Here is a 14,664-nt window from a genome sequence, read left to right as displayed (position 1 = left end):
ATTTCATAGCATATGGGAGAAAATGCTCTTGAGGAAGGCAGAGAGTAAAAATGGGCCATATAATCAAGGTCACAGGAAAATTTCTACTATAGGGCAATACTTCAATTTTCCCTTTCTCCTGCAGACTTTATTGCTTTTACAAATAACACCCAATGGAAAAGACAGGAGATGGTTAAGTTCTACACAGCAATAACATAGAAACTGTTCAGCAGAGGAAACAAAAAAATAGATGTTTTAGAAGTTTTAATTCCATTAAGTAGCTAGGCAGATGGAAATTTAGATCTGGAATCAGAAAAAGCTGAACTTAAATCTGCCCCAGGTATACTCATTAGCTGTTTGTCTTTACCTCAGTCTACTTCAGGCTCTTCATTTGCAAAGGGGTGTAATAATAACATTTATCACAAAGGATTGTTGTGAGGAACAAATGAGATAATATATGGAAAAGGTTTAGCATAGTACCTGGCACATAGTAGGTAGTATAAATGCTAATTTCTTTTCTCTTCAGCATGGAGAGCATCAAGGATAAAGAATTAGTACATAAATATAGGGTATATTTAATTATATTTTATATATATTTATATATAATTACAATTATATATTTTATATATTACATAATATATAATATAAATATGATATATTTACATACAATTATAAGAATATTTCACTTCCATTTAATAAAGGAAAATTATCCAGTTCAAACCCAGAATTTTAAATTTGAGAAAACTTAGACCTCAAATACAAGGAACGAAGGATTGATATTTATTAAGCACTTACTATATACCAGGAACAATACTAAGCACTAGAGATAAAAATTAAAGTAAAAATGAAAGACATGCCCTCAAGGAGCTCACATTTTTTAAGTTTAATTTTTAAAATATGTATTATTAATTTAATGTTTATTCTTTTTAAAAAATGTGAGTTTCAAATTCTCTCCCTCTTGAGTTGGGACACACTAAGAAAAAAGCAATACGATATTTATACATGTGAAATCATGTCAAACTTATTTCCATTTTAGTCATAAAATACCCAAAAAAGGCCCCTCCAAAGTGAGAAAATTATACTTAAATTTGCACTCAGAGTTCATCAGTTATCTTTCTTGGGGTGGATCACATTTTTCATCATGAGTCCTTTAGAATCATCTTGAATCATTGTCTTGATCAAAGTAGCTAAGTCTTTTATAGCGGATCATCATTAAGATATTACTGTTATCAATTTGTCTGATTCTACTCATTTCATTCTGCATCATAAAAGTCTTTCTATGTTTTTCTGAAACTACTCCTCTTGTCATATCTTATAGAAAAATAATATTTCATCACAATCATATGCTACAACTTGTTCAGCCATTGTCCAGTTGCTAGACATCCTCTCAATTTCCAATTTTTGCCACCATAAAAAGAACTGCTATAAATATTTTTGTAAATATAGGTACAGCTATGCTCTGGGTCATGTTCACCCCAACATCAAAGACCACCGCTATCTGCCCCCTAAATTGTTTTAGGATGGGAAAATGTCTCACCCTGACCTTTTGCTGATTCTGTAGCTTCAGAATTGGTTTTGAAGCATTATTTTAAAGTTGTTCAGAGGGAAATTTGGGACAATTCAGCCTAATGCTACCTTACCAATGGCATTTTGACTATACCTCAAGATGCTTACATTTTAATGGGGAACAACAGTAAAGGGAAATGGAAAAATTCTACTCAAATGAGGTTATTGGGGAAGTAATGAAGGTAACCAGCAGAAGTGCATGGCTTTAAAGTCTAGTTCAGGAACACAGCCTCTCCTTAAAATGAAGATTCTAGGAGGAACTCAACAATGGGACGAGGGATCAGCCTTATAGAGGGGTATGACAGGATCAGTAGGCTATAGAAGTGATAGACTGTTCCAGAGAGAATAGGTCTTGGGAGTTGAGGGAACCTGATTTGACTAAATGCTGGTATGTCATTGGAGGACACAATTTTCTGTCTTAAAATTTTATGTAGTTTTTTTTTAATATAATAATAGAAAATGTCCTTTGTTAAAACCCCATGAATATTGAACCCTGTCTAATTATTGCCTACTTGTCAACAGTGTTGGATTATCTAAAAGACACACCAGGCATCTACATAGAGACTTCTACTTATCTACTGGTCTCCAAGTTTCACATAGGTTTTTTTTTCCTCCCCTCTAGGGCCAAATAAATTTTTTGGTTATACCTTGAACCTCAAGCAAAAGAATGGGATCCTAAGCAGCAACTTCCTCTCTTCTATTTTCTATATTGTTATTGTGGTTCTGCTTACTTCTTTCTATAGAAGTTCAAATAAATCTTCCCAAATTTCTCTGAATTCCTTATATTTTTCACAAATTATCTATTATATTCTTTCCTGTGACCATAGCCTGGAAACTTCAGGTGTGGTTGTCTCAAAATTTAATGCCTTTAATCAAGGCTAGCCACTATAGAGTATGATGAATTAGTGACATCCTATAACTCCTGTTGAAGAAAAACAGTTTAAAGTTCTAATGGCTAGTCTATAAGCCATCTTTCTACAATGGATCAGGAATTAATGTGAAGCAAAGCATAACTCCAAAGTGCTTTATTTCAGAAACATGATCAAAAATGTTTCAAACATTACCTTGCAAGGACTATGAGAACCATTTATTCAGATATGATAATGACGGTTTATAGTAATACATTCATTATAGGTACATGTCTATGAAAAATGAAAATTCACCTAATTTATATGATTTATTGGCTAGCCTGCATAGGTGGTGTATAGCAAATTATACTAGTGCTTATATGAATTCTATTAAGCTGCAAGAAGCTGAAATTTACCACCAGACAATTAATGACCATAGACTAATGTAAAGTTCCCATACATACGGAATTTTTTCAGACCCTTTAGGAAGTTCTAAAGTTCTTAATCAAATAAAGATTTTTCCTAGATCTGACAATCTGATTGTCCAAAGGTAATCATATTTCACAGGTGTCTCTGGTGTACATCTAGAACTACCTTTGGTGGCTGATAAGAGCTTCTTCTAAAATGAGAGGGGAGGGAGAAGCAAGGTGGCTCAGTATATTGAAATCCAAGCCTAGAGATGGGTTGGGGAGGGGGCAGTGGGAGGGGCATCTTGGGTTCAAATATGGCCTCAGATATTTATTAACTGTATGACCTTGAGCAAGCCTCTTAACCCCCATTGCCTAGCCTTTTTGGCTCTTTTGCCTTGGAACCAATACACAGTATTGATTCTCAGACAGAAAGTAAGAGTTTAAAAAATAATAGATAAAATAAATAGAATAAAAATGAGAGGAGTCATTAAATTATTGAGGTCCAACTTATATAAATAAAATTCAGTTGCAACTTCAAAACTAAAGCTTTTTAAATCCTATTTTGCTTTAAAATTTGATCTTTCAGGGGGCAACTGGGTGGCTCAGTGGATTGACAGCCAGGCCTAGGAATAGGAGATCCTAGGTTCAGATCTGGCCTCAGACACTTTCTAGCTGTGTGACTCTGGATAAATCACTTCACCCCCATTGCCTAGCCATTACCACTCTTCTGCCCTGGAACCAATACACAATATTGATTCTAAGACAGAAGGATAGAGTTTAAAAAATTTGATCTTTCCTTTTAAACATCTAATTAAATAACAGATATATTGTAAGTATATCACTTTGAAGTAACAGATATAACAGTGATAATCAAAAGATTGTTAACATATGCTTTCTTCCATATATACAGTTACTACCAATTCTTCCAACTTTTCATTTGTTATTGATTTAATTTTTTTGAATAATCTAAGCAATGTTTTTTTTTGTCTTCCTTGCTCAAGGTCACAGAGCTAGCAAGTGTCTGAGGCTGGACTGAAATTCAGATCTTCTGGACCTCAAGTACTGGGCTCTATCCACTGTACTACCAAGATTTCCTCAACTGTAAAATAATTGTGTTAGAACATATAGTCTTCAAAAAGCCTTTTAAATCAAAAGTGCTAACACAAGTCATACAAATAGTTTTCTATCAAAACTCTGTAATACTCTTTAATTAATTTCCACTGTCTCCAATTACACAGCAAGTATAGGAGGCCAGACCAGAGAGAATGAGGGTTATAGTGTAACTAAATCATCTGTTTTAGTGGGGAAATAGAGTAATGAATTGAAATTCTGAAAAACAGATTTTATTATTTCCTCTCATTTGATATATCCTTGGTCTGCCATGTCAAAATCCTCTAAGTATCAAACCAAAAAAAGAAAATGAAGAAGAAAGAATTTAAAGAGGAGAACAGAATTTTAGGAAAATTAGAATTGATTGACCACCAAAGAAAAGTGAATGGGAATAAAAAGGAATATATGTTTTTCTCAGCAATACATGTACCTTCACAAAAATTAATTAAATTAATCATATGATAAGACATAAAATTGTGACATCCAAAAGAAGAAAAGCATAAATTCATCCTTTTCAGGTCACAAAACTATAAAGATTACACTAAACAAAGGCATGGAGGAAAAAGACTAAAAATTAATTGGAAACTAAATAACTTTATATTAAAGAATAAATGGGTCAAAGAACGAATCATAAAACAATCAATAGTTTCCTTAAAGATAATGACAATAAGGTGACAACATACCAAATGTTTTGGGTTGTAGCCAAAGTGGTACTTATTGAGACAATTACATCTCTAAATACTTAGAAGAATCAGATGAATGAATTTGGTTTGCAACTAAAAAAATGAACTAGAATAACTCCACACCCAATTAAATACAATTAGAAAACCTAAAAATCAAAGGAGAAATCAATAAAATCAAAAGTGAGAAAACCATTGACATAATAAATAAGACGAGGAGTTGGTTTTATAAAAATATCAATAAAAAGAAAAACCATTAATTAATTTGATGGAAAAAGAAACAAATTACCAGAATTAAAATGAGAAGAGCAAAATTACAACCAATCAAGAGGAAAATAAAGCAATTATTAGGAGCTATTTTTTCCAATTATGTGTCTATAAATCTGATAACCTAAATGAAATAGATGAATATTTGAAGAAATATATACTGTACAGATTAACAAAAGAGGAAATGAAATGCTTAAATGATCCTTTCTCAGAAAAAGAAAGTGAGCAAGCCATTAAAGAATTCCCCTAAGAATGAAGATCTGGGAGAGATGGGTTCACAAGTAAATTCTGCCAAACATTTAGAATAATTAATTAGAATACTACATGTAGTATTCTGAAAAATAACTGAGCAAGGAACTGCACCAAATTCTTTTTCTGGCATAAATGGGGTGTTGATAAATAAACCAGGAAAAACAGAAAAAGAAAAGTATAGATCAATATCCCTAATAAATAATGATGCAAAAAATTTAAACAAAATATTAATAAGATTACAATAATATATCATGAGGGTCATAAATTATGACCAGATAGGTTTTACAATACAGGGATAGTTCAATATTAAGAAAACTGTCAACATAATTGACCATATCAAAAACAAAACCAACAAAAAACCATATGATTGTTTTAATAGATGAAAAGTTTTGACAAAATAAAAAACTCATTCACATTAAAAACACTAGAAAACATTGGAATGAATTGGGCATACCTCAAAATAATAAACAGTGTCTATCTAAAATCATTATAAAATGTTATTTGTAATGGGGATAGGCTAGACGCCTTCTAAATAAGATCAGGAATGAAACAGAGATATCCTTTATCACCACTACTATTTAATATTGTACTAGAAATGCTAGCAGTAGAAATAAAAGAACAAGAAATTGAAAGAATTAAAATAAGCAATGAAGAAATAAAGTTACCATTGTTTGCAGATGATCTGATATTATATCTAAAAAATCCTAAAGAATCAATCAAAAAAATAATTGAAACAATTAAAACTTTAGCAAAGTTGTAGGATATATAATGGGCCCACATCATCAGTATTTCTCTTTACTATAAAATAAAAAAGCCCAGCAGAAAGAGATAGAGAAATTCCATTTAAAATAATTGCAGACAAATATAAAATATCTGGGAATTTACCTGCCAAGACAAACCAAGGAATTATATGATCACAGGTACAAAAGATTTTTCACAAAAATAAAGTCAAATCTACACAAGTGGAAAAAAAAAACATTAATTGCTCATGATTAGTCTCATCCAATATAATAAAAATGACAATTTTTCCTAAATTAACTTACTTATTCAGTGCCATACTATGCAAAAGTTATCTCATACAGAGAGAAAAATAATGACAAATTTCAAAAAAAGACCTAGAATATCAAGGGAATTAATGAAAAAATATGAAGGATGGTGGCTTAACTGTTCAAGGTCTCAAATTATATAACCATCAAAATAATCTGGTATTGGTTAAGAGATAAAGTGAAGAACTAATGGAATACATTAGTCACTCAACACTTAATGGTGAGTGGCCATAGTAAACTAGTGTTTGACAAATACAAAGATCCACACATTTGGAACAAGAGCTCACAATTTGACAAAAACTTCTGGGAAAACTGGAAAACATGATGGCAGAAATTAGGCATAGAACAACAACTCATATACCAAAGTAAAGCCAAAGAGGAATATATGATTTGGAAATAAAGTGTGATACTATAAACACTTTGGGTTGAGCACAAAATGGTTTACCTGCCAGACCTAGGGATAAAGAAAGAATTTATGTCCAAAGAAAACATAAAGAATATCATGAGATGTAAAATAAATAACTTTGACTGCGTTAAATTAAAAAGTTTCAACACAAACAAAAGCAATGCAACAAAGATTAAAAGGCAAACAACAAACTGGGAAAAACTATAGCAAATTTCTATGACATAGGTTTCATTTCTCAACTATATAGAGATCTGAGTTGACTCTGAATACAAGAAATTTCTAAGAATACAAAACATTTCTCAGTTGATAAATGAATAAAGGTTATGAACAGGCAATTATCATGTGAAGGGATTAAAACTATCTTGAGTAATATGAAAAAATATTCCAAATAACTATTGATTAAAGGAATATAAATTAAAACAATTCTGAGATACCACTTCACACCCATCAGACTGGATAACATGTCAAAAAAAGGGAAAATGATAAATTTTGCAGGGGATGTAGAGCAATCAATAGACTAATACAACTGGTGGATCTGCGAACTGATATAAACATTCTGGAGAATAATATGGAACCATGTCCAAAGGCTCATGAAATTGTGCATATCCTTTGATATAGCAATATCACTACTACATCTTTATTACAAAGAGATTAAAGATGGAAGGAAAGAACTGATTATACAAAAATATTTATAGCAGCTTTTTATTGGTGGCAAAGAATTGGAAACAAGTTATGTCCATCAACTTGGGACTAGTTGAATAAGTTGTGGTATGTACTGTTGTGAGAAAATCAGGCAGACAGCACTAGAGACCACAGCTACATTTCTGGATAGGATTATTGAGACAGCTGAAATGTATTTACATATGAACATACTAGAGGATACCACCGTGGACCATGTGAAAAGAATTTTTGTTAGGAATTCTGTTCCCCAGGTAAAGAAGTTCTTTATGGATAATTACCCTGATTGGGAACTTTTGAGCCTAGATGAGTTAAAATAAAAAGCCACATACGTGTTTGCACAGGAGAAAGAAAGGGGAAGTGATGAAAATGATACCATTATTGAAAGTCTTAGGAAGCAGTTAAGGGAAGCAAATTCTAGAGCGAATGAAAAGGAGATAAATGAAATTAAGGCAGTGGCAGCATTAAGGGCAGCAGAGAAGAGGAATAATAATAATAATTATAAGACCAGTGACGATGCAAGCACGAGGAATCAGAGGCAACAATCTTGCTATGTTTGTGGACGGATTCGACACTTTGCAAGGAATTGTAGATACAGAAAGAGATCATATGGGCAGAGATACAACAATAATAATAATGGATTTAATCAGTTTAATAATAATTATGGATACAGGGGAAATAATTGGAATGATGGTTTTAATCATGGAAATGGCCAGCAAAATGTGTTCCAATGCCAGAATGCATGCTGTCAAGGTGCACAAACTCCTAATTTGGCAATGATGCAGGATTTTATTCACACAAGAGAAAGGCCAAAGTTTAGTCATGTTGTACAAGGGAATGTTAATAATGGTAAGATGAATGGAGGGACAGCTTCATTATGAAGGTGTGCCCGAAGTTCAGAAGTGATCGATCAAGGTAATGGGACTAAAGTTGATGATATTGTATGTGTTAAAGATAATGATGATGTAATTGTGAATAATGGAAATGGTGCACTTGGTGTTAATATTTATTTGATAGGTGATAATAAGAATTTAATTAATAATGTTAATGAATTGATCATTATTTAATTAATAATGTTAATGAGTTGATCATTATGGAATGATGGAATCAATGATAGTTTAATCAATGTGAATGATAATTTGATGAGAATTGATGATAATTTGAATGGTATTAATGTTAAATTATCTGAATTAACTACTAGTAATGGTGTAAATAGTTCTTTAACCAATGTTAATGGTAATTTACCCACTGGTAGTGGTAATTTAACTAGTGTTGGTAATAATTTGATTAAAATTGATGATGGTTTATATGGTGTTGATTATATTTTGATTAGTGTTGTAAATAATTGTGAGAAAAAGCAAAATAGTGTTGTAAATGGTGTTAGAAGTTCTAGTAAGTGTGGAATTAAGAATAATAGAAATTGTGATTTGATTAAGGATAATTTGATTGTAAATAAGAACAATGATACCAGAATAGAAGTGAAAAGAACCAATGGTTTAAAATCCTGAGAAAATTCTGTAATTCAAGACAATGTTAACTTGGATGGTCAGGAAATAGCTGAGCTTTGTTCTGATGTTACTGTTTTAGCTCCTGTGTTGGAAACTTTCCAACCTCCCAATAGTACTGAACCATACATGTCTATGACTATTGGAGATCAGATTTACAACCTTCTTGTAGATACCGGCGCCAGTAAATCCATTTTTCAAATCTTTCCTGAGAATTGTAGAGCTGTTGGAAAAATGGATGTCATTGGTGCTACAGGTGTGACTCAGAAAGTATCTAAATTGCAACCCAAAATGGTGACCCTAGGACCACTTTCAGTGGAATATGCATTTTTGTGTGTTCCAGAATGTCCAATGAATCTTTTGGGAAAAGATTTGTTGTGTAAATTAAGGGCTACTATTCAATGTACTGAATCTGGTGATATTTCTTTGCATCTCCCAGAGGAATCTTTGAAGGCCTTTCCATTGCTTTTCTTAGATTTCAGCAGTACAGAGGATGACTTAGGTACTATCTATCCAATACCTGAGGATATAGCTAAGGATTTGTGGTCAAAATCATCTACAGATGTTGGGTTGCTAAAATCAGCTACTCCAGTCAGGATGAGGACAAAGGAAGGACCAGTTCCTTGTGTGCCTCAACATCCCTTGACTAAGGAGGAAATAGATGGTATTCATCCGATTATTGAATCCCTAATCCAACAAGCGATAATAATACCACGCTTTTCTGAGTACAATACACCAATTTTGCCTATAAAGAAGCCAAAGCCAGATGAAAATGGCCGAACCTATTTGCCAATTTATTCAAGATCTAAGAGCGGTAAATGATTATGTCATCAAGACACATCCAGTTGTCCCAAGTCCAGCTGCTATAATTTCTTCCATTCCAAGTCAGGCTAGATATTTCACTGTGGTAGATTTATGTTCTGCGTTTTTCTCAATACCAATTCACAAGGATTCTTAAAAAGATCTTTGCTTTCACTTAGGAAAAGATCTAGAGGACCTGGACTCGTCTCCCACAAGGGTATACCAACAACTTCCCAGTTCTCTGAAATTCTAAATCGAGATCTAAAAACTATTAAATTTAAAGAGAGTAAATTGGTGCATTTTGTGGATGATATTCTTTTGGCATCCCCAAATGCAAATGTGTGTCTTAGGGATAGCAAGATTCTTTTGATTGAATTGTATAAACAAGGACATAAAATCTCCAAAGCAAAACTACAGTTCGTTTTTCCCAGGGTGCAATATCTTGGATTCATGTGATCAGAGGGTTCCAGAAGTATTACACAAAAGGGAATAGCTGACATACAGAAATTGAGTGCACCTAAAACTAAAAAACAACTTATAGCTATTCTTGGAAATACTGGTTTCTGTAGACAATGGATTCCTGGATATAGTGGGATCACTAAATGTTTAACAGATCTGACCAGGAATACAGAACCAGAACCTCTGAAACTAAAGCCTGAACATCAATTAGCCTTGGATAAGCTGAAAGAAGCCATTCTATTTGCACCTGCATTAGGAATCCCGGACTATGAGAAATCTTTTCAGCTGTTTGTCAACAAAACAAAGGGTATAGCTTCTGGTGTGTTGACACAGACTCTTGGACAAAGTTATCATCCAATTGGGTATTACAGCTGTCAATTAGATCCAATAGCCGTGGAGATAGTACCCTGTCTAAGGAGGGGCGGGGGGTAACAGCAGCTATGTTAGTCCAGAAGTCAGCTGATCTAGTTTTGGGATGTCCTTTGACTGTCTATTGTTCACATTAGATAGAAGCACTAATGAGGAAGTTTCATACTCAAGCATATTCAGACCAACAAATAGCTAAGTATGAAATTATTCTCTTAGGTAGTGAGAACATCAAGTTGAAGAGATGCAGCATACTTAATCCAGCTATTCTTCTTCCTGATTTACCAAAGAACGGTGAGCCATTGCATGAATGTGTTGAGGTAGTAGATCTAGTGGATATGCCTAGCATGGATTGAAAAGACACTCCACTCGAAAATCCAGACTGGGTGTTATTCACGGATGGATCATCATATTTATGTAATAGAATCAGATGTACTGGTGCTGCAGTTGTCACAGAATTTGAGACACTGTGATATGGCTCATTACCTAGTAATCTAAGTACTCAGGGTGAGGAATTGGTGGCATTGAAGCAAGCATGTCTTCTAGCTGAAGGTAAAAGTTTAAATGTTTACACGGACTCTCCATATTCATTTTCTGTTTGCCATGCAACAGGAACTATCTGGAAACAACGAGGTTTTATTACTGCATTGGGAAAACCAATAGCTCATGCAGGAATCATAACTGAGTTGTTAGAAGCAATCCAAAAGCCTAAACAGCTGGCAGTAATTCATACTCATGGTAGAGATTCAGTCTCTAAAGGAAATCACAGAGCTGATATCACTGCAAAGTATGCAGGCCAGAATGCTCCAATTTATATAATGAATTTAACATTTATTGATTCTGATGATCTAGAGAAAGCTTATGTAAACTCAGATATCCAGAAATGGAAGGATAAATTTGGAGCTAGGAAAGAACATGGGATATGGATTACTGATACAGGAAGACCATTGTTACCAAAAGATTTGTATACCTATTTGTGTCAAGCCATCCACACAAAAGGTCATTTTGGTACACAAGCTGTTGTGGATTCCATCAGGAGACAATGGGTTGCTCCTGGAATAAGAACTGTTGCAAATAAGATCTGCAATAGCTGTCCAGTCTGTAATTTGAGATTGTGTAATTTGAGATCTTCAGTCAATTAGAGTCTGCAGTCAGAAAGTTCAGTAAGGAGAGGACCATTCCAGCAGAAGATGGTGTTTGGATGGAAGAGGACATGGATGAAGAGGATTCAGGATTCAAGATTTATGGATTTTGTATTAAAACTGATAAACTTATGAATTGAACTGATAAAACTTTGTTTTCAAGGATTTTCTTAAAGAAGAGGATTAATCGTGGACAATTTGGATTAAATGGTTTGGAAGTATTTTGGGTAATGTGAATAGTATCACTACATACTCATATGCATCCAACATTGCACATAAAACTATCAAGACCTTCGATGGAGAAGAGGAGAAGAGGAAAACTGGAGAGGAGAGGAGGAGATTTCCTAGAGGAATGGAACATCATAAGGAGAAAGGAGATCTGCAGGAGATCTGGAGTTTTAGTAGGTATCACACATCCATCAGTAACATGTTGCAACAAAATATAGCAAAGAAACAACATAACAAATCAGAGACATATGATGCAAACATGTTAGGATACATTGTGTTCCTTATGGAATGAAATAATGTATAAATACTAACAAACTTAGAATTAGCTATAGGATAAGTAAGTACTAACAAGAGATAATTAGTTACTAACAAAGATTAGCTAGTTGTTTAGGTAGATGTAGCTAGACTAATATACTAATACCTTTGGGGTAGTTTAGAATAGTTTAGTGAAATAGATATAGTATTAGATTAGGTTAGAGGATAAGATAAGGTACTAATGTACATTACAGTGCAGATGCAACAAAGATAACAAAATTGCATTACATGAAGAACATATAACATACTACAGACCACATATCACAAATAATGTAAATAATTCTTTAAATAGTATGTGTATATTGTAAATTGTATTATAGTGTAAGTATTGTATATATGCAAAGGGTGTACATATGCATATTTGATATGTATATGTTATGTGTACCTATATGTATATATGTATATCATACACGTATATATTATGTATATATTGTATGTATGTATCATGTGTCTATATGTGTAAAAATGTAAATTCTGTGAATACTTTGATATAATTGACTTGCAAACATTCAAATGTAATTTGCATTAGGGAGTTTGATGTTTTGTTGTAATTTTGATGTAAAGACATATAATGTTGTGTTAAAATGTATTTTCCAAAATTGTTTGCATTTATTAATTGGTAGGATATTTCTGTATTAGAATAGGAGTTATGTTTGATGTTTGTTTTGACTTTTGTGTTGATATTTCATATTTGCTGTTGATTTTGTTGGAAAGTTTGCATTGTTACTTGTTGCTTTATGCTTTGAACTATGTAACTGTTCAGTGGATTTATCCTTTTACCTTTCCTTGTTGAAATCCCTAGTGTAGGGTAGAGTAGGTTAGCATTAGATAGAATAGAGTTAGTGTAGGTCGTTTGTTATTTTGGGTTAGAATTTTAGTTTAGTTTGTAGTGCACAAATAACAAAATTTTGTTAATTTTGGCTTTGTGCAAAGGGGGGAACTGTTGTGAGGAAGATTAGTTAGTAATTAAGTATTAAGGTTGAAAAAAAAAGTATTAAGTTTGAACCTAGCAGGAAGGCCTGGAGCATTCCACAATGGAAGAAAGGAGCAGGAAGTGGCTTGTGGCCTGAGAGAGACTCCATTAGGGGTTGGCATAAACTGTTGGTAGCCCTGGGAGATCTCAGCCTGCTTTCTGATTTCCCTGGGATCCTGAGTGGTGGTGGCATCTAGCAAGTGGATAAGAACTACAGAGTAGCACCAAGGGGAGGAGGAGTTTGGGATCTGGTGGACAGCATCTCAAGTACACCCTCTCTACTTGGTACCTTGGACCACCTTGGCTTTTTGGCATCCTGAGATCATCTGTGGATTACTGTGAGAACCCCAAAGCCACCCTCAGCCCTTAGCTGTGCTGGTCAAGCCTGGCTGGAACCAGGTTTGAAGCAGCCTCTCAGAGACTCCATTACTGCTCCTTTGGGCTCTGTCTGCTTAGGTCACTAAGATTAGAGTAGAGAAGTCCTCCCCTTGCCCTGTGGTTTTGCCCATTAGGTTTTGGAGTAGAATCCCCTATCCCACCTTTTAGTTGAACATAATTAAACTGGTTAAACCTTTTACCTTGCCTTTTGGTTTCAAAGACTTTGGCCTAGTGGTGAGCTGGTGACAGTTGGCTGGCCAACAGTCATTCTTGTTAGTTATCAGCAGCTTAGCTGTATACTCTGGTCACCCTATCCTGGTCCAGTCTCTCCTACAACCCAGTGTGTGTACCCACCACCATTTAGATTTATTGTAACATCCCTGGTGCCCTCCATCTTTTTTCACAGTACTTATAATGGAACACTATTGTGTCTTTAGAAATGATAAACAATATGATCACAAAAATCCCTTGAAGAATTTATATGAAATGATTCAAAGTGAAGAATTTATTTAAAATCATACAAAGTGAAACTCTGTACAATGTTATGCATATAACAACAATAATGTATGATGGTCCACTGTAAATGACAACTATTATCAACAAGGAAAGGATCCAGGAGAATTCCAAGAGACTCATCAAAAAAATATAATATCCACCACCATAGGAAAAACTGATGGAGTCCAAATGCAAGTTGAAACATACCATTCTTTACTTTCCTCCATTATTTTTTCTCTATTGGAATGTATATTTTTCTTCTTTTATAACATGACAAACATGGAATTATGTATCATACCTTATTGGAGAGAGGGGATGGATGAAAGGAAAAAAGAGAACATGGATTGTAAAATATCAGAAAATAAGTATTAAAATTGTTTTGACATGTAATCTGGAAAAAAATTATTATAATAGTTTAAAAGTCTTCTGAGAATAAGCCAAACTCTGAATTGGCCCTGACCTATGTTCCTGAGAAATGGTTCATCAAGTGTAAAGAAATGAATTGCTACTATGAGGCTTTTGTTGTTCTTCCCTGACGTTTAACTTCTTTAGCTAATAAAGAGCACTTGTTTCAGATATCCATTTTTACCCCAAACATTAGGAATCATAGAATTCCAGAGCAAGAAGGGACCACAGAAATTAGCTGAGTCCTAACTTTCTTTCAGAAATGAAGACACTGAAACCCTGGTAGACATAGACATTCTCTCTCTCTCTCTCTCTCTCTCTCTCTCTCTCTCTCTCTCTCTCTCTCTCTCTCTCT

The sequence above is a fragment of the Gracilinanus agilis genome, chromosome 1 (assembly GCF_016433145.1).
Source record: "Gracilinanus agilis isolate LMUSP501 chromosome 1, AgileGrace, whole genome shotgun sequence".
Classification (NCBI taxonomy): domain Eukaryota; kingdom Metazoa; phylum Chordata; class Mammalia; order Didelphimorphia; family Didelphidae; genus Gracilinanus; species Gracilinanus agilis.
The sequence above is the reverse complement of the archived record's forward strand: the minus strand, read 5'-3'. Positions refer to the sequence as shown.